The sequence below is a fragment of the Triticum dicoccoides genome, chromosome 2A (assembly GCF_002162155.2).
Source record: "Triticum dicoccoides isolate Atlit2015 ecotype Zavitan chromosome 2A, WEW_v2.0, whole genome shotgun sequence".
Taxonomy (NCBI): domain Eukaryota; kingdom Viridiplantae; phylum Streptophyta; class Magnoliopsida; order Poales; family Poaceae; genus Triticum; species Triticum dicoccoides.
In genome coordinates this window covers 314,469,515-314,497,017 of record NC_041382.1, presented here as the reverse complement: position 1 = coordinate 314,497,017, position 27,503 = coordinate 314,469,515, and positions in this window count along the sequence as shown.

Here is a 27,503-nt window from a genome sequence, read left to right as displayed (position 1 = left end):
GGACCTGACCACCGCAAGTTGCACAGATGCAGAGAAGGTGCGCTTCACCGCACATCAAATGGATGGACCAGCAGCCTCATGGTGGGATAATTACACAGCCACTTTTCCCATAGCGAATGTCACATGGGATCAGTTTCAACAAGCTTTTCGCACAGCCCATGTCTCTACAGGAGCAATGAATATGAACAAGTGTGAGTTTCGCAACTTACGCGAGGGAAATCATACTGTGGGGCAGTATGTGGATGAGTTTAGCAAGTTAGCCCCCTATGGCCTAGATGATGTGGCCACAGATGCCGTGAAGCAGGAGAAGTTTATGGAAGGGCTGAATGATGAGATGAGTATGTAGTTGATGGTGGCAACATTCACTAACTACCAGGAGTTGGTAGACCGGGCCCTTATGATTGAAAGCAAACATCAGCAGATAGAGAGCCGCAAACGGAAGTATGGACAGGGGAAATACAATTCTGGAGCTCAGCAGAAGCCTCACTTTACCCCTAACTCTGACTATTACACCCATAACCATGGAGGCCATATCCACAATGGACGAAGCTCACATAACCACACTGGGCCTAAGAATGGAAACGGGAATGGAGCAAGCAGCAACCCAAACCGTCCCAACCCAGCAATGCCCGCCAAGAAGGACCTGAGCCATGTTACCTGTTACAAGTGCGGGAAGACTGGATGCCAATGATTGCTCAGAATTGAAGAACGGAAACGGAAATGGAAACTCTAGGAAGAAGCCAAATCCCTTCACCAAAGGTCAGGTGAACCACATCAACGTCGAGGAGGTTGAAGATTAGTCTGACGCAGTGATCGGTAAGTTTTTTAAGTCATTTACCGCACTCGTTTCTTTTTGACACTGGTGCATCGCATTCATACATATCAAGGGGATTTGTGGACAAGTTTAAGTTACCAACCTTATGCCTTAGATCGCCCATGTTAGTTAGCTCGCCAGGACCGGAGTTTATGGCCAGCTGATGGTGTGATTGGTTACCCTTAACCATTGGTAGACATGTTTTCCCCTCAGACCTAATAATTTTGGAGTCCCAAGGATTGGATATAATATTAGGCATGGATTGGTTATCGAAGTATGGAGGAAACATCGATTGTGCTAGTAAGTCAATTTTACTCACCACCCCGGAGGGAAAAAGGATCAAGTATGTGTCTAGGCATGCGCCCAGGAGGACCCAAGTAAATTCTCTCTCGGGAGTTGTTCAAGAAGAAGTGCCTATTGTGAAGGATTACCCAGATGTATTTCTATAGGAACTGCCAGGCATGCCGCCAGATCGAGACATAGAATTTTTGATTGAGCTATTGCCAAGCACTGGACCAATATCTAAGATATTGTATCGGATGCCCGCAAATGATCCGGAGGAAATTAAGAAGCAGATTAAGGAGTTATTGGTGAAAGGTTACGTCCGACCAATTTCGTCACCGTGGGGAGCCCCAGTGCTCTTAGTTGAGAAGAAGGATGGATCTTTTAGAATGGTTGTTGATTATCGGGCCTTGAATGAAGTGACGATCAAGAATAAGTACCCACTACCAATGATCAATGATCTATTTTACCAGTTGCAAGGATCTAAAGTATTCTGCAAGATCGATCTGCGATCACGATACCACCAACTGAAGATCCGAGAACAGGATATACCTAAGACAGCTTTTACCACAAGGTACGGGCTACATGAGTACACGGTCATGTCATTTGGACTGACTAATGCCCCTGCCTATTTCATGATCATGATGAACAAGGTGTTCATGGAGGTTTTGGATAAGTTTGTAGTGGTGTTCATTGATGATATTTTGGTGTACTCGAGGATTGAAGAGGAACACAAGGAACACTTGCGCTTAGTTCTCGAGAAGCTCAGGGAACATCATTTGTATGCCAAGTTTAGCAAGTGTGAGTTTTGGTTGAAGGAAGTTGGATTTCTTGGACATGTTATATCAGGAGAAGGTATAGCAGTAGACCCCACCAAGGTTCAGTCCATCACTAAGTGGTTGGCACCCACCTCAGTTGGAGAGATCCGCAGTTATCTGGGACTCGCAGGATATTACAGGAGGTTCATTGAGAATTTCTCCAAGATTGCGAAACCCATGACCGAGTTGTTGAAGAAGGACACCAAGTTCAAATGGATTGAAGATTGTGAGGCCAGTTTTCAGTAGTTGAAGAAATGTTTGGTTATAGCCCAGTGCTGATTTTTCCGGATATACGCAAGGATTTCCAAGTGTATTGCGACGCTTCTTTCTTAGGACTTGGAGGAGTACTGATGCAGGACGGAAGAGTTGTTTCATATGCCTCACGACGGCTTCGAACTCATGAGTTGAATTATGCCACACATGATTTGGAGTTAGCAGCCGTAGTGCATGCGCTCAAGACCTGGAGACATTTTCTGATTGGAAATAGATGTCATGTGTAGACGGATCACACAAGTTTGAAGTACATTTTCACACATAAGGAGTTGAATCTCAGGCAGAGGAGATGGTTGGAGCTCATAAAGGATTATGATATGAAGTTGCACTATCATCCAAGGAAGGCCAATGTCATAGCAGACGCTTTGAGCCGCAAGAGTTGTGCCAATACCCTCGTAAGCGGAGGCTTATCACAGGAATTAGTTGATGATCTCAAGGAACTTCATTTGGAGATAGTTCCAAGAGGTTTCGTTGCAGCAATGGAGGTTCAGTCTACGTTATTGGGAAATATTCGAGAAGCTTAGAAGATGATAAGGAAATCACTGAGATAAAGGAGAAGATGAGCAACGGAAAAGCCAAGGGTTTCCGTGAGGATGTGCACGAGACCTTATGGTTTGAGGATCGCTTATATGTGCCCAATAATGCGAAGATCAGGAAGTTAATACTTCAGGAAGCTGATGACTCACCATACTCGATTCACCCCAGAAACACCAAGATGTACTTAGATTTGAAGGAGCATTTCTGGTGGACAGGTGTGAAGAAGGATATTGCCGAGTATGTAGCATTATTTGATGTATGTCAGAGAGTGAAGGTAGAACATCAGAAGCTCGCAGGGTTGCTTCAGCCTATGTCGATACCCGAATGGAAGTGGGACAAGCTTGGCATGGATTTCATGACCGGATTACCCAGGACCCGAATGGGATATGATTCAATATGGGTAGTAGTTGACCGCTGGACCAAGGTAGCTCACTTTATCCCAGTGAAAACCACCTATACAAGCGCGATGTTGGCCAAGATATATATGATCAGGATCGTATGTCTGCACGGAATTCCAAGGACCATCGTATCCGATAGAGGGACACAATTTACTTCGAAGTTTTGGAATCAATTGCACCAGACTTTGGGTACTAGGCTAGAGTTCAGTACAACCTTTCATTCGCAGACCGATGGACAGACAGAGAGAGTCAATCAGATTCTGGAGGACATGTTGAGAGATTGTGCGCTAGATTATGGATTTAGTTGGGATGACAATTTGCCATACGTAGAGTTCTCATACAACAACAGTTATTAGGCTAGTTTGAAGATGGCAACTTTCGAAGCCTTGTATGGAAGGAGATGCAGGACACCATTAATGTTGGATGAAGTTGGAGACCGTCAGCTGTTTGGACCAGATTTGATCAAAGAATCTGAAGAGAAGGTTAAGTTGATTCGAGATAGACTGAAGGTAGCTCAGTCCTGGCAGAAGAGTTATGCCGATACTAAATGGAAAGAGGTAGTCTATGAGATTGGGGACCGAGCATATCTTCGTGTGTCACCATTGCGAGGAGTTAAACGATTTAGAGTTAAGGTAAAGTTAGCTTCGAGATCTGTAGGACCGTACCGAGTTCTGGAACGTATGGGAGAAGTTACCTACAAGTTGGAGTTACCCGAAGGACTATCATGAGTGGATGACGTGTTTCACGTTTCCCAGTTAAAGAAGTGCGATGCAGAGATGGCCAATATTCCTCTAAGAGATACAGTGCCCCTGGAAGCAATTCAATTGGATAACGACCTAACCTACGAGGAGAAACCTATCAAGATTCTCGAGTTTGCCAGTCGAGTTACCCGCAGCAAGGTTATTAAGTTTTGCAAAGTTCAGTGGATCCACCATACTGAGGATGAAGCCACCTGGGAACGAGAAGAAGACCTACAAAAAGACCACCCACACCTATTTTCAAGCCAACCTGAATCTCGAGGGCGAGATTCATCTTAACGGGGGTAGGTTTGTAACATCCCAATTTTCTATTTGGATGTTATACATAGGACATCATATGCATATCATATTTTATTTGCATTTTGGTTGTGATCCCAGAAATCTTAAGCAACTCAATGACCCAAGCAGAGAGTTGGATATTTCATATATTTTCATATTTGAATTTTCTCAAATTTAAAAAGAGGATCAATTTGATTTTAATATTTTTCTCCCCAATTATTTCTAAAATTAAAATTAAAAGAGTGAAGATAACATGACTTCTTAAAAAGAGAGGAATATTGGAGGAATTTTTTTAAAATCAAATAAATATTGTATTTGGATTTTATTTGAGATTTTGTTTGAATTAGAAAAATATGCATTTTTAGGCCAGTAAAATATTCATTATGTTCTAAATATTTTATTTAGATAGTACAAATTGTTTTTGGCATTTTAGTATTTTTTTTATATTTTATTAGGATTTTATCTCGGGAGGAATTTCTTTTAAAAAGAAGTTCTCCACCCGACTGGGCCAAAGGCCCAGCCTAGGCGGGCCGAAGCCCGCAACGCCGCCGCCTTCCCTGCCGTCGTGCGCCGCACGGACGCCAAGGGGGAGTCCGAGCCGGACTCCGCCCCGTGCCGGCCCCTCGCGCAAGCAGCCGCCCCCGGCCTCTTTAAATAGGGCCGAGGCCCCGCCACCCTCTCCACCCCCGAGCCACCGATCCCGCCGCCTCCCACGCCGCTCCGCGCCTCCATTAGACGCGCCTCGTCGGAGCCCTACCTCGCTGCCGGATCTCGTCGTCGTCATGAATCGGTAGAAAACCGCCCCGATTCGTTTACGGTTTTTTCGGTTTTCGGTTTAGATCAGTTTTGTTTTAGGGTTTGCTAATAAGCGAGCGTTCTTTCCTTGGGTCTGTTAACGAATGAATTCATTCATTCGGTTCTGTTAGCGAACGTTCGTTCGTTAGTGTTTGCCTTTTTATTTTATTTTTCTGCTAGGGACCTATTTGTGATTATTTTTATCGCAGATTAGCCCCTGATCTTCAAACGCTCGCAACTTTTCACTCGCTCGTCCAAATCCAGTGAAACCAACGCCAAAATCTTCACCTCAGACCCCTCTTTCCAGTTAACCAACTTGAACATGATTTTGACAATTTAAAATTTGGTTGCAAGCAGATTTGAATTTGAGATTCTTTTGATCGGAGTTAGAGTTTCGTAGCTCCGATTTGATTGATTCTTTTTGCAAATCAAAGTCTTCTCTTGTACTTTCGATTTTGATATTTTCTCTTGAGTTTACCTTTGCATCTATTGCTTGAGCGCTTATATGTGCTATTGTTGGTTGGTGATAGAGTTTCTGGGGTGCGAAGCATGCTACTACAAGTCACTAGGGTTTTCAGATCGTCAGCAAGGCAAGTAACACTTTGATCATACCCCTTTATTACCCAGTTTTTATGCATTAGTTTCAAACCCTCAAACATTGCATGAGTAGGATCTTCTTCACATGTGGGTATTGGGAAGTGGTTGTTGAGGTAGTACCTATTGCCCTTTTTAATCAAACCCGGGGAATTACTTCTACGTTATGCTTATAGTGCTATCTTATGCTCGTAGACGTGGTTTGGTTTGAGTGATTCATGATAGTTGTGAGTATTATTATGAAATAAGGGTTTATTTAAGGTGGCTACTTCAATACACATCTGGGTGGATTGTTTGTGGGCACCTGGGGTAATCAAGTGTAGTCCAAGGAGATCCTAGGGAATCCGTGTGATCATCCTATGGTCCGCCACCCAGGCTCAAAGGGATCATATTGTTATTCATGCTAGAAACTTCCGTTGTAGCCACAAGGCATTATGGGCTCTGGCATAGTTGAGTATGTTGCGTGAACTCTTTCAGTGGTAAACTAGCAGATGTAGGGGATGTAGGTGGTACGGTTTACCCGTCGAAAGGGCTAATGCTTCTGAAAGACTGTGTCTCGGTTATCCGTTTCTCAAACATCATGTAGTGCGAGAAATCAACGGAGGAGATCGAGTCTTGTGGGAGAAAAGTGCGCAAACCTCTGCAGAGTGTACAAACTAGTCATGATTAGCCGTCTCCCCGGTTATGGACATCTTGAGTATCTCGTGCTTGAATTATTATGTTGATCTCATCACTTTACTTAATTGATTTGTTGGGTTAATGATTATTAATTTTGGGATTGAGATGGGGTTACCACTCTCAATGTTTTAAACAAACTTGTAGTTGAATAAAATATATTCCTTTGTTGTAGGGAAAAATAGCTTTCTACAAAAATAACCATAGAGCCTCCACCAGCCAAATATGCATATAGTCATAGCTGCTACTTGTTCATTGCTCTATAGTGTTATTTTGTCAGCCAAATATGCTCTACAGTGTTATTTGCCAGCATATTCCATGCACTGACCTGTTTTGGGCCGCAATGTATATGTTGCAGACTTTTCAGACGAAAAGTAAGGTGCGCTAGGTCGTTGTCTTGCACTCAGCTATGCCATTGGAGTTGATGGACTTGTTTTACCTTCGAAGCCTTCCGCTGTTATCTTCATTAGATGGCCTTCAGCCATATTATTGTAATAAGTACTCTCTTTTGAGATATTCGATGTAATAAGTGTGTGATTGAACTCTGCTATAAATCCTTCAAGTACTGTGTGTGTGTCAGCGTTACCGGTCTAGGTATGACACTGATGCATAGTGATTTGACCGTTTGAGGTCGGATTGCTACATTGCTGCTATTTAAAATTGTACCTAATTTGAACTTGAAAGTAGGCTATAGCTTTATTCATATCCATTAGGTTCGAACAATCAATGCATCATTCGATTGATAGGTACATATGTTCAAGAATTACATAAGCACCAAATAAAGAATGATGAACCAAGGTTATATACTTGTACTATTACAAATGGTAAAGAAAGAGGCGACATACATTCTTATTGCTGAACAAGGTGAAGCGGAATGGTCGTATTGTGCTCTCCTGGATGCAGAAGGCATGCACGACTCTAGTCCAACCCCTTGTGATGGCAGGCCACCAATCATGTAGGTTGAGAGCTAATCTTGAGTAAACTGCATCAGGATCCACTGTAAAGGAAAAAAGATTCAGACATTGTCATCTAACACAACACATTAGGGGCAGTAAAAAGAAGGCTATAGTGTTCTTAGTTAACATCCTACAGTTCACTATTTTCTTGCATAAAGTGTAAACAAATAGTTTGATTGACATCTTTTGACCCATTTTAATAACAATCTTTATCAGTTTCCTCACTTGAAGCTGATTCATGATTATCTCATTGCCCCATACGCAGAAAGGGTCAAAGTGTGGATCTTTGGCAATGACATATGTACCTAAAAGCACCAACTTAATATTAGAAGCTAAAGAACATTTGCAAAATGATGTAGTACAACACTCCTTCTATCCCATTATAGAAGATTTTATTACATGTATATCTAGACATCATCAGAACATTAAGGTAACACTCTTCCTTTTTGCTATGTAGCCTCGGATTGCATATTTAGTCATTCAGTACAATGCATGTTGCTATGTAGCGTCAGATATATTAAATATGGCCGTAGTTAACCTACTGATAAATGGGATACAGATATATTCAGTGAAATGTCCGACTCGACGATTAATCCTTTATCAGCCCCAGGCTATATGGTACCAACTACCGATATCCTGAACAGTGAGTACATATAAGCAATGTGATTAAACTAACCTCGATGGAAAACAACACTGTTCTCAATATTGTCCTTTATGAGTTCATATGAAGACATGTTAAGCACAACAAGCTCAAATATATACATGGTAGAAAACATAATCTACAAATGATAGCTTCAGTGTGCAGTTTTAAGCACGCTAGTTAAGCAAAACAAGAAGTGGAAAGGTGTGTTAATTTCATCACGCATAACATTTAAAAACAAAAAATAGTCATTGAAACTGGTATTGTGCAGGTCTAAAGTACACTAGTTATTATTAAAAAAATGAAAAGGCATGTTAACTGAACATCCTTAACAGCAGCCAAATATCATAATTTTTGGTCGTTTCTAGTCGATCCCCTAAACTTAAAATTGTAAACTTCATTTTGATCAAGTTCAAAGCTGGTTCAACCTAAAGTAGCATGCATTCAAACATCAACATAGATAGTTTTGCATAACCGAACATCAAACATAAATTTAAAGTGAACTAAACTACTTTCGGTTGAGGTGGAGGTCGAGCCAATCCTTCCTCATCAGGTACGGTGTGTCATGAGCCAAGTCCGAGCCGGTACCATCGTCAGGGTTGTTGGGGAAGACACTCCTCCACTCATCGATGTTGATCACTTCGTCCTCACCACCCACCTCGACGCCCTCTCTGCCACCGTCCTTGTCGCCTTCGACCTTGTCATTGGAGGAGAGTATTATAACCTCGCCGCCCTCTACGCTAGCAAAGATCACCTACTCCGCCTCCACGAGCTCTGGGTGCTGGCGGCGGAGCTCTTGCATGTAGGCGTCGTCGGCAGCCTCGGCCTCGAGGCAATCCCACTCGTCGTGATCCTCCCGAGCCATAGCCAATCTCACCACCACAGGACATGTGCCGAAGGGGAAATTGAGCCTAGCCGCAATGCAGTGCTAGTGGACCTGCCAGCGGTCGTACTCCATGCCCGCGAACTCGGTCATGTGGAAGCTACCGAGCGACCGACATGTGTGGATCTCCCGATCCATATTCTCATTGACCCATGTCCCCCACCGCCGCTGGCGGGCCTTGAGGTAGGACCACGTCGGCGGCCAGGACCGAGGGAGGACGGGGAAGTCCTCGAACTAGCGTAGGGGCGTGGCGGTAGGCGTATCGGGCAACCAGCGACATCGGATTGATAAAGAGCCCGTAGAGGACGACGGGGACACCTGGGCGGCTACCTCGCCGGTGTCGGGCAAAGAGGCCACGATAAACCTCTTTTTGGCCATTGTATCCTTGATCTCCCCGGCACACAGGCATAGGTTGAGGATGGAGGCGGTGGCGGCGATGGCAGCGACCTACCAATGGTTTCAAGCATGGTAGGGGTGGTTTGAGTCTGTGTGAGCAGAGATTTTTGGGAGTGTGTGGTGTGTGTGGAGAGAGGCAAGCTGGTGTTTGAGGAAATACCGGGGCAACTGAAAATTTTACTAGGTGGGAGTAAAATGCTGGGCTACTAAAAATTTGGATGAAGGGCGACCAGATATTTTTGAGATTGCGAGGGATGCAGAGGCAGGAGTAAAATGCCGGGGAAACTGAAAATTTGAATCAAGGGCGAGAAGATATTTTTGAGATTGCGAGGGATGCAGACCCAGGAGTAACAAGGCGGGGCTACTAAAAATTTGAAACAAGGACGAGCAGATATTTTCGAGATTGCGAGGGATGCAGGGGCGGGAGTAAAATGCTGGGGCTATTGAAAAATTTGAATTAAGGGTTTGAAACACAGCTGGAGTAACAGACATCGCACATGGTCAGCACAGACTAATCGTGTGCTGTCAAACATTAAAACCTTCTAGGCAGTAGATATTTTCAAGATTACGAGGCAGTAGATATTTTCGAGACTGAGAGGCAAGCCTCGTGAAGCCCAATCTACTGTGCTGATGTGAGTGATTGCAAAGAACGGGCGTGGCACATGGGTAGTCTGACTGAACCTTGCCTGTTGTGTACCCAAACACAGATGGTTTCTACATCCAACTAGTGTGTTGTTTATAAATTTGGCAAAAATAATAATGTGGGAGAGGATCAGAACACGAACACACTTGCATGTGGACCAAATATATGTATCAAAAGGGTGGTTTGATGTTCGAATACCCACTGCACAACTTTGATGTGGCACCTATTGCACAAAAGCACAATATTGCTAGTCAGCCACCCCCTATGAACCCCACTTCGTGTCTGCGGTAAGGGAATCCTAGCTATGAATGCATTCCCGCAAATAGCTAGGTCTGAAATCTCACCCTACCGTAACACAAAACCTATAGGAGTCCATCATATATATGGTCAAACTTCCCCTTTCGCTCCCCGACAAAGGTGGACCGTGTGCCGACCCACAAATGTGTCCTTGTGGTGCGAGATGGGTGAGACCACATACGAACCACACAGGTGGCCCTACTATACGTATGAAAAGGGTGTGGCGTGATATTTAACTACCATTCACAACTTTGATGTGGCATGTGTGCCTCACAAATTAACTAGACTTCCCCGACCCCACGGAGGTTGCATGTAGTGCTAAGTAGCCCCCCGCCCACACACACACGTTGGGGGGAGGGCATATCACCAAGACATACTGTAATGAGGACCAAGCAGAATCCAACTTGGTCGTACAACCTCTCCCGCTCGTTGTTCGTGAAAGTGATGGACGTCCACAGGTCCCTGCAAAATGGGTCAGCTTGTCGCCGATAACCTCGCGAGGGGGTATTATATGAAGACAAAACCACTTTGTGCATGTGGTCCAAGTATGTATATGTAAGTGGTGCGTGTGGTGTGTGAATACCCAATGCACAAATTTGATGTGGCACCATGCTTTGGAACCGTAAAATCCCCACACTAAACGAGGGTTCATGACACATAGCATGGGCTCAAACTTAATTAGGCTTGGAATGATCGACCTACTATAGGTAACTCGAAGCAAATAATAAGAATCCACCCTAGTAACATTTCCCGTCGTTGGTTAAAATGATGGTCATCCACACGGGCTCACGAATATATATAGGCTTGCCGCCGATAACCAAGCGAGTGAGAGTGTGTCCAAAGACAACCATTGCATGTGTGGGTCTCGAACATATTTATGGAGGTGTGTGATGTATGCATATGTGTTGAATACCCGACCCAATCCACAACATTGATGTGTTGCATGCATTGAAAATCACAGAGGTCCCCACACAGAGGAATAGGTCGTTCATGACGTGTCGTGTGCTCGCCCCCTTCGATCCAGCGCGATGGATTCATGTGTAGACATGCGCTATTATATATATATGTAATCTCACATCATGATCTATATCATGAGACAAACAAAAAATTAATCCCCTCCCAAGTCAAATTAGTTAACCTCTCTCGCTGTCCATGATAGTGATGGACCAAGCGGGCCGATAGATGGAAGCATCGCCGATAACCGCGTGAGTGAGTGCCATATATAAGACAAAAACCATCGCGCTTGCATATGTGCCAGAACATATATATGGAGAGGTGTGTGGTTGTGATGTTTTGAATACCTAATGCACAAATTTGATGTGGCATTTGCCTAAAAAACTGCAAAGTCCGCACATAGAGTGAGGTTCATGTGACACCTAGTATATATATGCTGGTCACCCCCCCTTCGACACGTACTATACACCTAGTAACACAAACCTAAAAGAACTAATCCTCCTTGTTCATCAAATGTTCCTTTCTCTCCTTGGGTCAAAGTGATGGACGGCGAACTTGCGGGCCCAGCATAGAAGCGAAGCGTACATCGCAAGCGAGTGATCATCCTATATAGGACTATTTACCACCATCTACATGTGGCCCAAAGAGGTGTTTGTTTGATGTTTGAATACACAATGCATAACTTTGATGTGGCAGCACATATATAGGAAACAAAAAGTCCCCACAGAGAGCGCGAGGTTCATGTTGTGTGGTATGTGCTATATGTATGCCCCCATTCGATGCATGGTTTATATGTACTTCTACTGTATAGCACAAACCAAAAAAGAATCATTCCTTGATCATCAAATTAACCTCTCTCTCTCGTTGGGTCAAAGTGATGGAGGACAACCTCGCATGCCCACGAATGGAAACGCCACATGAGAGTGAGTTCCTATAGGGCAACCATTGCCTGCATGGTATTGCGTGATGTTTGAATACCAATATAATGTACAACTTTGATGTGGCACCTACCTCGGAAACCGGTAAGTCCCCACATGGAGCGAGGTTATGACACACACATATATATAGAGAGTATTCATGTTGCCCCTCTTTGACATGTACATACTCCTACCATGCATATACATAACAAAAACCAAAAAAGAACCATCCTTGTTGGTTAACTTAACCTCACTCCCATTGTACATTCAACTGATCGATGATGACCTCGTGGGCCCATAGGGAGAGTCACACGTGAGTGAGTGTCATAGGACAAAACTACCGCGTGCATCTGCCCATGTGTTATGTGATGTTTGAATACCCAATGCACAACTTTGACGTGGCACATGCTTCGCAAACCGGAAACACACTACATCACGATGCGTAGCCCCCTCACTTCAAGCCGGTGGGAGGGTATGTACGCACATGCCCGAACTTTGATATGGAATCTCACCATGATCCACACCACACACATGCCAAGATGAATCCACCTTTTGGCCAAATGCCTCACATTGTCGGGTTGAAACTGAAAACCTTTGCTAGCGAACAAATGGGCACGTCGATGATAACCGCACGAGGAAGAGTGTTCGAGAGGACCACGAATGCATGCATGTAGCCCGAACATGTATGTATGAAAGAGTTGTCTAATGCTTTAAATAACCAATTCATGACTTTGATGTGGCGTATATGACTCACAAAATGATCAATAATCCCACACGGAGGTTCACAACTCGTAGTGTACTGCCGGACCCCGCCCCCACCCCCCCACACACAGACACACACATCCCGCACCACCACAGCCACTCTAAGGCATGTCAAACTTTTTCTGAAGTGAACATGTGACCAAAGGAGTGTCGTATTAAAATTAAAAAAACATACAACATTCGAGCGTTTTTATACATTGATTGATTTCCTTGGTATTTAGTGTGCAAAAATAAAATTTGAGCTACATGTGCACCAAAATGGATTTCAAAATCATATGTGTCCCTGGGTGCATTTTACTCCATGCAAGAGATTTCAAAATATTGAAAATATAGATTTTTAAAATTCCGTATATCCAAAACTTAGTTGAAATTCATGAAACTTATCGTGGTGTCATATTGTATTTTTTCGTCAAATTTGAGACACGTCTTGATATAATCTTCTTACAAAAGGGCGAATGTTAATAACTGGAAACCAATATCTCATATGGATTATTAATTCAGACCGTGTGTGCTAGACCGTGCCATGCTTTGGTTAAGTAGTAAAGAGGTAGAATGAATCATCAATAAACCAAAAAATATATGTGCTGCCATGCGCCCTGTGTGCCATGTGAGCAGGTGTGAGTTGATGGGAGGCGTATCGTGCGAGCAGGCGTGCAGTCCGCCGCGCAGGTAGATTGAGAGGCGTGCGTGCAGGTGTGCGTATTGCTGGGAGGTGTTTTCATTGTGCAGTGTCACTGGGAGGCATGCGAGAAGCTGTGTGAAATGCTGGTAGGACTGGCAGAAGTTCGCCGCACAGGCTCACCGGGAGGCGAGACAACCTTTGACCGCCGCCCGCCTCGCTCCCACTGGTCTGTATTAATTGCTTTCCTGAGCCGCCGACCATAATAGGTGGCCGCACCCCCAGTCCACAGTGGTCACCGACGTCTGGACTCTTGAGTGTATGAGGATGCCCCCAAAGTTCACCATCAGAGGGAGTGGCGACATCAGGGCTAGTGAAGCACCTACACAACGCGTGAAGGTCGGCATAGAGGTTGTCGTCCCTGCCGATGAGGTCTCGCGCGGGCAGCAACACGACCTTGAGTTCGTCGGTGCCGTTGTGCCCCCCCTGCAGCCGGAGGTCAATAGCAACTTCGCAACGACTGAGACTCCAACAAAAAACCGGTTAGTCATCTATATACTCATTTGTGCGGCAAAGATATCATGTGTTTTCTCTGGTTACTCCCCCCTCTCTAATTTTTCTGGAATACAAATCCTGTGGTTATGTTCTCTCAGTCCATGAAAGTAGATTAATTAAGATATGTTAGATGCATGTTGTGTATTGCTTGTTCGAATGTTATCCGTATAGAGTTAGTGATTAATTGCTTGTTCTCTACATATCATTTTTTCTAATAATCCGACTAGGGTTAGCGTGCGTGCTAATAATTCGTGGCCAGATCTTGAGAATTGATTTTGAATGTACTACATATATGTTTGTGCTTTTTTCCCTCTAGATCTTGGGAATTGATTTTTAATGTCCTACATGTATGTTTTTGCCATTTTTTTTCTTTCAGATTGGTATGTACACAGATGATGCTACGGCCAGCGACACTGCCGAATGTAGATCTTGGACCCGGCTATGTGGCCAGAAGCAGCCATGCCCCCTTGACACGAGGAACCAGTAGAATCTCTGACGGACCGCATCAACGATCCCTCGGACGACATCCTTGGGGAGATCATCTCCCTTCTCCCCACCAAGAATGGCTTCCGCACATAAGTCCTCGCATCTCGATGGCGCACTCTGTGGCGCGTCACGCCTCTTAATCTCGACTGTCGTCAGCTATCTATCGATGATGATTCTGAACTCCCCGGAGCAATCATCTCCTCCCACCAGGGATCCATTCAACGCATCTGCATCCCGGCATGGTACCTGCTAGACATACCCTGCACGGTGGCTGCCAGGCTCACATCCCGTTAATTCCATAAACTCCAGCAACTTGAGTTCTACCATTACTACAGTGATAGGTTACCACCGAGAGCTACATCTGTGCCCTCACCACCGATGCCCATCTCATGGTTTTCCTCCTCTCTCCACAACGCCACCTTGACCCGGTGCCATCTAGCAGAGAATCTGGTACAAATGCTTCGACTCCCACTGCTAAAAAATCTTGCGCTTGTGTTGGTTCATCTGTCGAAGGCCTCACTGCACAGCATCATCCACTCCAGTTGCCCTGCTCTGGAGTGTTTTGTGCTTGTTTTTGGAAACGGAATCCATATCCCTTGTCTCAAAATAAAGTCGCATCAATTTGTAAGCATTGGAATTCATTTTGAAGGACAAGAGCTCATCATCGAAGATGCCCCTTCACTTCAAAGGTTGCTCCTTGATTGTTGTTATAAACCTTCGCAAATAACTGTGGTCTCTACGCCTAAACTGGAGACCTTGGGTGCAATTCGTGATCCGTTTAAATGGTTCGAGATGGTGTTTTCCTCCACACCTATTGAGGTACTATATATTATTCATGTACACTTTTGTAATTTGCATTTTTTGTTTGTGCGCATAAGTTAAGTATCATCTTGGAGTACACTTTTAGTGCTAATATTATGTTCTATGCTTAATGAAGAGCTTGTCCATCCTATCAGTGGTGGTGGATTCTACAAGACATTATATATCAGTATGTGGTGTTTTGATCTCAACATCATTATTGCCTTGCTGCAATGCTTTCCATGTCTGGAGAATTAGTATATAAGGGTGACAATTTCACGCACATTGAAATCCCATATATAATGTACTATAATTAACCATTCAGCTATTGCTCTTTCTACATAATCTTTTTAAGACATTAACTATTTTCAATCTTCATTTCTATTTAGGCACTAACACATGGAAAAAAGGTATAACCAATCGATTGTTCAAGAAGCACTAGGAATTTCTTATATCTCATGACATTCGTTTGAAGACAGTAATGCTGTAAGGATACGCATCCAACAGTGCAAACACTAGCTTTGTCACATTCTTCATGTTGAATGCGAGGGCACTATTGTCCGTGAGGATTAATTTTTTCAACATGAAATTTCTAATGGAACTGTATGTGGAAAAACATAAAAAGATGTTCGGGTGGACCTAAGGGCTTCAGATCGTGCTCGGCTCATATTTACAACAACATGTCATCATCATGGACCAGTAGATCTTGTGTACCGGGATCTTGATTTTATGGATCGGACCGATCCATTTGATTGTGACTGCCACAAACTTTGGTTGAGTTAGATGTTATTGCCCTGTTCAATCCGGTTTATGTGTAATCCTGATGAACAATTAATCCTTCTGCTTTTGTACCTTTTGTAAGCCGGATTTAGACAGTGTTGCCCTTTTCAACTAGGGTTTGACCCACATCTTCTTTCATATTGGGCGTCTGTGTTCGTATAGGTACTACCTCTGTCATAGTTTATTCTTTATTTGCCCCCTTCATATTTTGTAGTACCAAACTTTGACCTTCGACTTAGCTAAGAATATATTTATGCATGTCATCGAAAATAATATTGTTGGACGGCTATTCCCGGCTATGTTTATCTGCTATATGCAATAATTATGCATGTGCTTGCTCCCTGTTTAGGCGGCCTTGGCGTGCTCTGCTCGCGTTCCTCTGTGCGCTATGCTCACCATTGAGGCTCCCTCGGGGCGCGTCCCTTTGCGTCCTCTACTCGTCGTTTAGGCGCCAAGTCTCGCTCGGGTCGCGTCATCCCTCCGCGTGCGCTCTGCTACCGCCTAGCGGTTGGGGTCGGTGCACAATCATGTTGGGGGAAGCTTTAGTTATTTGATCTTAGATTGTGTTAATTAATTATACCTCCAGAGCCAGAATCATCAAGCTCTGGAGTGATAATTAATTAACCTAAACTATCATCTCCGACGCCCGTTCCCGTCGCACAACTCCATCATGTCCTCGGCCGTTGGGGGTATGATGGTATGTGTGGGTAAGTAGCTAGAAACTGGATCAGTAGCGAGTCGCCGCCCATAGTCATTGATGTGGTTATTTATAGCTAGCAGCTGGCTAGAGGATTGGATTTTATAATTCACCCCTGTGGAGCGCGGTAAGCCTTCTCTAGAGCGCGAGAAGCCGTCATTGGAGCGCCGGAAGACTTGAGCACACAACTCGACAAGCATATGAGGTGTCACGTGTTGTTGGGCATGTGTTAACATAAGGAAACATATGTGTAACTTACTAATCATCACACATGAGTACTCGCACACGTAACATGTGTGATACTCCTAGCCGTCACAAACAACAAGTATGCATTTTCAAAGTTTTTTTGTACACATAGAATCACACACGAATTAACTCTAGTAACCGTCTGTGTTATATTTTCTCATCACAAACAATTCATCCAAGTGGGTTGTTTACCATGTATCACACACATCTTGTTTAGGCGAATCATTTGTGTTTTTTTGGCTCATCACAAACAATTCATCTATGTGAACTGTCTGCCGCATATCCCACACATCTTGTTAAGTTGAACCATTTCTATTGTGTTCCCTAATCAAAAACAGTTCTTCCGAGTGAACCATATGCCGTATATCACACACACCTTGATCTGGCTGACCATTTCTGTTGCATTCCCTAACCGCAAGCCTGCTGGGGAAGTCTTGGATACGTCCTTGGGGCGGCCTCTACCTGACTAGGCGCTCCTGCCCAGCAAAGGAGGCTTTCCCAAGGTAGTTCTCTGCTATCTTGTTTGTCTTGGTCTTCTTGATCCTCTCTTTGATCTCACCAAGAGATGCTTCTCTTGGTTTGGTCTTGCTTTGGATGTTGGTGTTGGACATTTGGTGCTAGTGTGCCTATGTATAAGTCTGGGAAACAAACGTGATCATTTGTTGCACCGACAGGAGCCCTCGAGCCTGGCTCATATGTGTCGCCAGGCGTCATTGAGGTAGGCCCTAACAGATATAGAGGCGAACTCTTAGGCCCACTCATAGTGGGATCCATGTCTTCCTTGATATTTTCCTTGCTTCTTCATTAACATGTAACTGAATCTGTTTACGGTTTTCCCATGCGTCGTGCGAGACGACGTTATGTGACTTAAGCCAGGACCCGCGGGCTGCCCACGCCCCACGTTCACTGGGTAGTAACTGCCATTTTACAATCCCAGCACCTCTTCCTTTTCCGCCACGTACTCTACATGCATTGTGTAGGGTTGGTGGTGGGCGCGTAGGACGTGGGAAAGATTGCCATGTTAGAAAACCCAACAGCGAATAGGCATAGGAGGGCGGCCGTAGATTCCAGGCCTCGTCAGTGACACATAGAGAACATATTGATGGAGTGGGGTGGTTGCCTCCTAGGTGGGGAGGAGCCAGCCCCCGGCCATGCTCTCCTATAAAAGGAAGCATGGGCGAGGGGCTCATCCCCACACACATATCCTTCTTCTTATCCTCGTATCCCTCTTCCACTATGGTGAGGGGAAGAGGACGTGGTAGTACTCCAGTAGCGGCGACGAGGGCTTCTACGCCACTGATCTTACACTAGGGAGAAGGGAGTCTGGCCGGTGGCTTGATTCGGTGTCGTGCAGAGGGACCAAAGAACCACCAGCAGCTCATCGATCTAGCGTCTGCCGCACTTCTGCTGCCTATCAAAAGTTCTCGTCTTGAGTCCTCGCAGCACTTAAGCGTTCATCCTCTCAGCTTGCCAGTTGCTCTGGAGATGAGCAACATAAGCAAAGCAGACCTTGCTTCCAAGGTGCTGGACGTACTACATGAAGTTGCGACTGATGAATTGGGTGCCATTGTCAGTAATTATCCTGGCGGGTACTCGAAATCTGCACAAGAATCCTTTTATGAACTTGATAGCTAATTGTGCGGTCACCTTCCTCACTAGTTCCACTTCCGGCCACTTTGTAAACTTATCGATGGCGACGTACAAGAATTCAAAGCCCCCGGTAGTACGAGGGAAAGGGCCCAAGATGTTGAGCCCCTAGACCAAAAATGGCCAGGTCAAAGGAATCGTCTTGAGAGCTTGAGCTAGTCGACGAATGTTCTTGGAGTGGAATTGACAGGCTTCACACTTGGTGACTAGATCAATCGCATCTTGGAGGGCCGTGGGCCAATAGAAACCTTGCTGGAAAGCTTTCCCAACCAGGGCCCTTGATCCAATGTGCGAACCGCATGTACCCTACTGTATCTCAGCCAGTAGTTTCAGTCCATCTTCCCGGCAGATGCACTTCAATTTCACCCCATTTGGCCTTCTTCTGTATAGAGTTTCATCGACAGATTGATACATGATGGACCATCGGGCTACTCTTTTAGCTTCTTCTTGCTCTACGAGAAGTTCTCCTGTTTCATGGTAATGGACTATGTGTTGCACCCAGGTTGGAGCATGTGGCTCGACAACAAGGATCAAAGGCACCTCCTCATTTGTGGGAGCACTTTCCTCGACCGCGAGAACCTGCAGCTCAGCGGGAAGGTGTTGCTCACCAACCGAAGTGGAGTCATACCCGGCAACCTATCTACCAACGGCTTCTGGTAGCCTTGCCGGGAAATACTTGCCAGAGTCCAACATCTTCCTCTCTCTAGCCTTCATCGAAGGGGACACTGGTGGTTGGTGTAGGTGTAGTAAAAAAGTCCCCGGTTCCACATGGAGCTTTTGTGCTGCGCACTTTGACGGGTGATGAGCGATGTGGTTCTCCGCAAGCGGCACATGCTCTGGTTGCAGTCCATCAAAGTGTTCTTCCAGCCTCCTTACTTCATCCACATATTCCTCCATCAACGGACTCTGATAATCCTTATTAACTTGCCTCACCATGAGCTGTGAGTTTCCGCGCATGAATAACTTCTTGATTCCCAATTCAATCACAATTCTGAGCCCAGCAAGGATCCATTCATTATCAGCGGTGTTTTTGGTGTATTTCTCCCAGGGAAAGTGCATTTGAACCACATAATTGAGCTGTTCTTCTGTGCGCGCAACAAGAAGCACGCCAGCTCTAGCGCCTTGTAATGAGAAAGCACCATCAAAATACATAGTCCACTCCTGCGGTGCATCATTGCGGGGGATAACTGTCTCTGGCACTTCTTCATCTGGAGTAGGCGTCCATATGGTAATGAACTCCACCAATGCTCTACTCTGAGTGGTTGAGGTAATTTCATACTTCAGGCCAATGCTGGACAACTCCAGAGCCCACTAAACTACCCTGTTGGTTGCTTTGGGATTCCTCAGTATGCACTTCAATGGAAAACGGGTAGCAACCATGATCTCATGGGCTTGGAAGTAGTGGCGCAGTTTCCTCGAGTCCATGATAAGGCCGAATATCAGATTTTGCACTCTAGAGTATCTTGACCTAGCCCCCTGTAACAAAGAGCTGACAAAGTACACGGGCCATTGCACCACTTTCTACCTTGCCACGGTTTTGGGACTGCCTTCACTAACTTGCTCTACATTTCTTTGGTCTGTGTCTGATTCTACCATGACTGGTTCAGTTTCACCTCCAGAGGGGATAGTTGATGCAGCTGCCTCTTCACCCACTTCTTGATGTGCCACCAGTCCTGCACCAACCCCTTGAATCGTTGCCGCTAAGTATGGCAACAATGACTCTTGTGGTTTAGGAGCAACTAGGGTGGGAGCAGAGGAAAGGTATGCTTTTAAATCTTGAAGTGATGCTTCTCCCTCCGGGGTCCACTTCATAGGTCCTTCCTTCTTCAAGATTTTGAAGAAAGGCAAGGCCTGCTTGGTAGACTTGGAAATGTACCTACTTAGTGCGACAACGCATCCAGTCAAATGCCTCACATCTTTAACTGTCTTGTGTGCTTGGATCTGCTTGATTACCCTGATATTGTCTGGATTGGCCTCTATCCCCCATTGAGACGCAAAGAAACGAAGGAGCTTGCTGGAGGGTATGCCAAACGCACACTTCTCCTGGTTCAGCATCAAATTGATCTTGCGCATGTTTGCAAAGGTTTCTTCCAAATATTAAATGAGGGTTGATTTGTCCTTGGTCTTGACCACAATATCATCCATGTATCTTCGACATTCCTGTGCAGCTGGGGCTCAAAACCAATTTGTGCAGCTCTTGCAAAAGTGGATCCATCGCTCTTTAACCCAAAAGGCATTCGCATAAAACAGTACATCTCACATGGGGTTATGAACGCAGTTTTCTCTTCGTCTTCCTTGGACATAAATATCTGATGGTACCCATAGTATGCATCCAAAAAGGAGAGCAGATCACACCCGGAGGTGGAAACCACGATCTTATCGATGTGCGATAGAGGGAAAGGGTCCTTCGGGCAGGCCATGTTCAGGTATGTGAAGTCAATGTAAAGCCTCCATTTCCCATTTGCCTTGCGCACTACCACTGGATTTGCTAACCACGTTGGATGCAGCAGTCCTCTGACCAATCCAGCTGCTTCAAGCTTCTTGATATCCTCGGCAATGAACTATTGTCGTTCTAAAGCTAGATTTCTGGCCTTTTTCTTGATGGGCCTAGCATGAGGACAGACAGCAAGGTGGTGCTCGACTACCTCCCTCGAAAAAATGGGGATGTCGGATGGGTGCTAAGAAAACACATCGACATTCGCCCACATGAAGGCAATGAGCGCACTTTCCTATTTGTCAAAAATGGTGGTGCTGATGGTGAACGTACTGTCAATGCTATCCTGCCTTGTCGGGGCTTTCTTCACAGTAGGCGAAGCAACCTTGGATCTCTTCCTAGTGGAACCCTCCGGCAGGTCATCAACAGGCGCAACGCACTCTGGAGAGGCACGCTTCTCGGATTCTTTGTCGTCATCCTTACAAGCATTCTTTCCCTTCTTTGTTTCTTTGGCATGAGCTCCACCTTCTACAGCCTTAGCAGCTACCGCGTCTTGGTACATCTTGTCCACGCACATGATTGCATCTTTCTTGTCCGATGGGATGGAAATGATGCCCGTCGGCCCTGGCATCTTCAATGTGTTATAGGCATAGTGGGATGGTGCCATGAATTTTTCCAAAGTTGGACGGCCAAGAATCCCATTATATGGCAAAGGGAGTTTGACATTGTCAAACACAACCCTTTTTGTCCGGTAGTTCAGTTACCCACCAAATGTTACTGGCAACATAATCTTTCCCTTAGGCCGGCTCCTGCCGGGGTTGTTTCCTTAGAACGTGCCAGTAACCTTGAGCTCTTCATCAGGGATCTGCAGCTTGCTGACTACTTTGGGGGAGATTAGACTCATCCCAGCCCCGCCGTCAACTAGCATCTTCGTGACATTGAGGTTGCATATTGTTGGTGCGACCAACAATGGCAAACACCCAACTACGATGGTACGGTCGGGGTGATCCTCTTCGTTGAAGATGATAGGCATGCAGGACCACTTGAGCGGCTTCTGAGAATCTGCAGCTAGATCCACCGCACCTCTTGTGCCCACTACTTGAGTTGCAGGAGTGCAAGGACGCGCCTCCATCAATGCACATGGCCTCAGTTGATTTCTGAAACTCTTGCTTGCTGGTTTCTTCCACGTCCCATTCATCACTGTCCTCGTCCCCTTCTTTCTACTCTCGACCACTAGCTGGCTTTTCCTTTTGCTACGGGGCCTTGCCGCGGTGGCCTCCTCTGCCACCATGGCCCTTCCCGGCAGCACCTTCCTGGTCTCTTTCCTTGTCACGCTTCTCATACTTAGACTTCTGCTTCTTTACTCAACTTGATGGCATTCTTGAAGGTCATGCCCTTTAGTGCGGTGGATATTGAAGTATGGACCGTCAGACTTCCCAGCTTTCTCTGCCACCACAGCCTCCTGGCAATCAGTGCACACGACAGGTTCCTTGTAGGGGGCTTTGGTTCTGGCCTTCTTGCCAGTGCCAAGATCGCCAGAGCCCTCAACGGCCAATACCGACTTGTCTTTGTGTTTCTTATTGCACTTTCGGTTCCTCCACTTCGGGTTAGCGGTCACATCGTTGTCCTCCAAATCGACCTTGATGTCATATTTCTCCCCGGGGAGTCGCCTTCCTTCCTCAGCCCAAGCACACTTGTCTTTCGAAGTGTACAATTCATTAACGGTCTTAGGCATTCGAACGTTCTTCTTGGAACATATCTTTCTGTTGCGGATGTTTCAATGGAACACGTCAATCACGACTGTTGGATGTATCTCTGGAATATTGTGGTGCACTCGGCTGAACCTCTACATATACTTTTGCAACTCTATCCCTCCTTCTGTGAAAGGACACGCAAGTTACTGGGCCATGAAGGCTCTTGATGGCCGCCCGTGAAGGCACCAACAAACTCATTGCACAAGTTAGCCCATGACGAAATGTAGTCCTCCAGCATGTGCATTAGCCATGACCTCACATTTGGCTTAAGTGCGAAAGGGAAGTAGTTAGTGAACACCTTCTCATCTCTCCCTCCGGCGGCTTGAACAGTAATTGTTTAGATGCTCAAAAACTCTGCCAAATTCAACTTTCCATTATACTTCTCTAGCAGCTCTGGTTTGAAAACGTGGGTAGATGGCCAGTGGACTAACCACAGTTCACGGGGTGAAGGCAGGGCACCAAACCTCGAAAGGTAAGTACCCGCTAGCACCAGGCGCATGCTCGTCATCATCCGTACCATTACGCATGTCATATTGACGGCGGGTTTCTCGTTGCCATTCTATTGTGACGCGCGCATCCTCCCTCCGTCGATCCTCTGGAATCTGTCGCTGGTCTTTATAGGCTCACAGATTAGAGGAGGCCATCGAGGCTTCGTCGGGCTCAGGGTTGTGTTGCTCTTGCTATTGCCCATGAGTCTGCTACCGCGGAGGGGACTGCATCGTTGGTGTGGCCCCCTCAATGCGGCCATCATTTCATACTGATGTTATCATTCATGGGTTCCGCGATGGCTCTACCTGCTGGGACTTTTCGGCTTCAGCAAAGCCGATTAGACTTTGGATGGTGGTTCTCCACTCATCCATTTGATCATCCGCTAGTGGGAACCTCAACAGGAGCTGGGCCCGCGCCATGGCTTCCGTAGTTGTGCTTGGAATAGCTGACGAGGTGGATCGTGACGTTGCTCGACTCTTGGCAGCACTAGTAGGAGCATCGCCATGCTCTTGCGGCCGCAATCCGGTTGCCATGGTTGCTGGGTGATGAGTAGGACCTGCCTAGGGGTTGGCTACCCCATTGCATGCCCCACCCTACTTGCCTTGTTTCAGGCAAGGGGGATGGCCAGTAGCCACACCTATGGTAGCAGATGCTAGAGGATCATGGCTTGCACCAGAGCGAGTGCCACTGTAGTGGCTACGCCCGCTAGTGCGGCGGGGAGGTGGAGAGTGGTTGTCCCCTCCTCCCGCAACTTCTGGGCCAAGGTCTCCTCGATGTTTCTGATGGGGGCCCCCTCCGGCATTTCCTGCCTCAACTTAGACCGTGGGGGGCATGAGGATGACGCCACCTGCGCTGGTCATGCCACCCGTAGTACCCACCTCACCCAAAGCCGCCACGGAGCCTATGGTGTCCGCGGCATGTGTGTGGGAGCCTTCAAAGTGGAAGGGTGTGCTGTTGCACCGGATTTCTTCTTGGGAGCCATGTATGAAGAAACAGATGATGAAGAAGATGATGATGATGATTAACGTGTTGTTCACAAACTCAAATTCACGCAAGCACTCACCCACTACCCTGGTGCGCCAAGGATGTCATGAGTCAACACGATCACCTATGGGGCATGAGCCCCTTGTCGTTCGACAAGGGGGATGATCACATTGCACAAAGAGTGGAAGCAATGAAACAATGCGACGGCGATCACCATAAAAAATACACTTCCATGATGATACGTGTTTGTCACAGTAGGTCACATTTTCTCTCATGCATGTACATCCATGACGATTTTGAATCAAGATAGTCATACATGTGCTGTTATAGAAGTGTTCCATGACATTACAAAAATTATCATCATAGAAGTGTCCACTTCGATGACAATAAATCGTGTGTCGTAGAAGTGCTTTCCTTAAGGGTAATCGAAACGTGGCATCCACCATAACGGGTCGTCGTTAAGCTATCGGGTTCTGGTTTGGATCCGATAACCCGTTAACTGTGCTGACCAATGGGGATTTTCGACGTGTAAAATTCTCATTCACCGGCAGATCCACGTGTCGGCCCGGCGTTCGGACAGTTGTCATCTAGCGAATGGACGAAATAGGCCTATGATACGTCGACACGTGTCTTGACCCAACAGTGGACCAATTAGGTTGAAAGGCCGGGCCTGTCAAAATAAGCGGGCTGGCCCATTAGCGGCCTACTTGAGTCAGGCCCATTCACAAGCACAGACCATACAAGTTACACAGAATCGGCCCATGAAAGGCCGATTCTAGATTTGATAATTTCCAGCCCATCGTCAGTTTCAGCCTGTTAATGGCCCGCCACGTCTTTCGGCCCAATTACGGCCCGAGCTTCTTTCGGCACGTTAGTAGGCCATCGTCAGTTCAAGCCCGTTAACGGCCCAGAACGTCTTTCGGCCTTTTCTTGGCCCATTCCGCAGTTGAGCTAATTCTAGCCCGTTGTGACTTTAGGCCTGTCCTCGGCCCATTCACTAAATGGCCTGATTCCTAGCCCATTTTGTCTTTCGGCCTGTTAACGGCCCGCACAACAGTTGTGCCTTTGACTTTGTGTCCATTAGGGGCCCACGTTCCGCAGGGCAAAATTTCAGCCCGACACGACTTTTGGCTTGTTAAAAGCCTAGTTTGCAAATTTGGCCTCCTCTGGCCCATAACACTTTCGGCCTCTTACTGGCCCGTAAAGTAAAAGGGCCGAGACAAAATTGACATTTATTTCGGCCTGGTAGAGGCCCGCAGGCCATTTCCATTTATACGGCCCTATCGTGCTTTTGGCATGTTAACGGTCTGCTAAGAGCCGTTGTTACGGTGGGCCACATCATTTGGGAACCACTAAATATTATTTTGACCAGCCCAATTAAGGCCTGCTTTGACTACCCATGTTTGTTCGTTTGTATGGCGTCTAGGAAATGTTTGGGCATGCTGGCCCCCGTTTCAATGATATAGCATATTCAAGAATTATCCTACTCTATCCTATCACCTCTAAAAACATACTGTAAGTGCATCTAGTGCCCATAGTGATTTTGGTGTATTGAAGACTTATATGTTAAGGGACTAATGCATTTGTGAGTGTACACCGATCTATAAGTCTATGAGGATTTTGATATTTACAGAGAAAGTCGACCCCTAAAACTGAATTTCTTTAACTGAAGACTTTGGATCTCTAGAGACTTTCCGAAGACTTTGAAAGTGAAGAAATTGGTGTGACCATGAAGACTTGATATTCATGCGAGGAACATGAAGCGTGAAGACTTTTGTTCTCGTAGTTTCATTTTATCTTTCTTGAGTCATAGGAAACACCATACTGTTGAAGGGGTCGAGGTAAAACTAAGGAAAGGTTTCTAGGTGATGCTCATCTCAAAATCCTACACCTACCACTCCCTTCGAGTGAAGCCATTGGAAATCTCATATAGTTTAGTCAATTTATTCAGTGATAGAGACTAAGTTCTTCTGCTCTCTGAGGAATTTGTTCTGACTAAGGAGTTAGGAATTCGCCAGTGTGGATTGCCTACAAGTGAGGAACATGATAGCCCTGAGGAATTTGAACCTCAAATTTCCGAACGTTGTTGTGCTATGCGCCAGCTATCCCAAAATATCTTATCCACCTAACGGTCATATCATTGAAGGGGATTTATGTCTTATCATGTCGGGCTGTTCCCTAGGCTATAAATAGCCGCCCCTACGACCACTAGATGGTTGGCTGCTCCGCGAGAAAATGACACTTGTCATTGAGAGCATCCCATCCTCCGAGGACTTTGAGCGAAAATCATCAAGTGAGGAAAAACCAAAAACCCAAACCCAAACACCTACAAACCCAAAGTGATTGAGCATCACTGAAGAGATTGTTCCTGTGTCGAACTAACGCTTGTTACCTTTGAGGACTATGCATCCTCCAGATGGTTAGGCGTCATGGTCTAGAGCATCCAAGAGGAAATTGTGGATCACCGGGTGACTGAGTTTGTGAAGGTTTGGAAGTCACTTGAAGACTTACCACGAGTGATTGGTCGAGGTCTGTGTGACCTTAGTTCAAGGAGAATACGGTGAGGACTGTGTGTCCGGGACTATGTGTCCTCACGTTTAAATACCTAGCCGCTCTAACTAGAGGTACAACTATCACAACAGTTGGAACTGGTCTACCAAATCATTGTCTTCACCGAGCTTACTGGTTCTATTTCCTCAACCCTTTCATTTCTTCATTACTATGTTGTGTACCTGTTCATATCTATTTGAAGACTTTGACTGAAGACATTCTCAATTTTCTTAGTTCAATTTGTTCAGTATGTTTGTCTTCATTCTGTTTTATCATGTGCTTACACTTTCTGTACTCTGTGTTTTGTTTCCAATTCATCAAGATGTCCATGCTTATGTTATGTCATGTCTCCATCTGAGTACTTATTCCGCTGCAAGTAGTTCTTCGCTTAGGAATTCCCTCACCCTGAAATTCCTCGGTGAAGAATTTGTAAAAATTGCCTATTCACCCCCCCTCTAGTCGACTTAACGCACTTTCAGTTGGTATCTGAGCAAGGTACTGCCTTGTTCTATGTAATTTTGGTTTAACCTCCTGAAGTTTTAGTTATGTCGACTGCAGGTATGATCAAGGTTTCTGCTGGGTGTCCTACCTTCAATGGGACAGACTACCCCTGCTGGAGGAATAAGATGCGCGTGCATCTTGAGGCAATTGACAACGATCTCTAGTACGTTGTGGAAAATGGCATTCCCTCTGTCACTCCTACCATCAACGTTGATGTTGTGAAGAGATTCAAGCAACTCGACTCTCAAGCGAAGAACATCATATGTGGCCATCTAAGCAAAGGGCAATATGG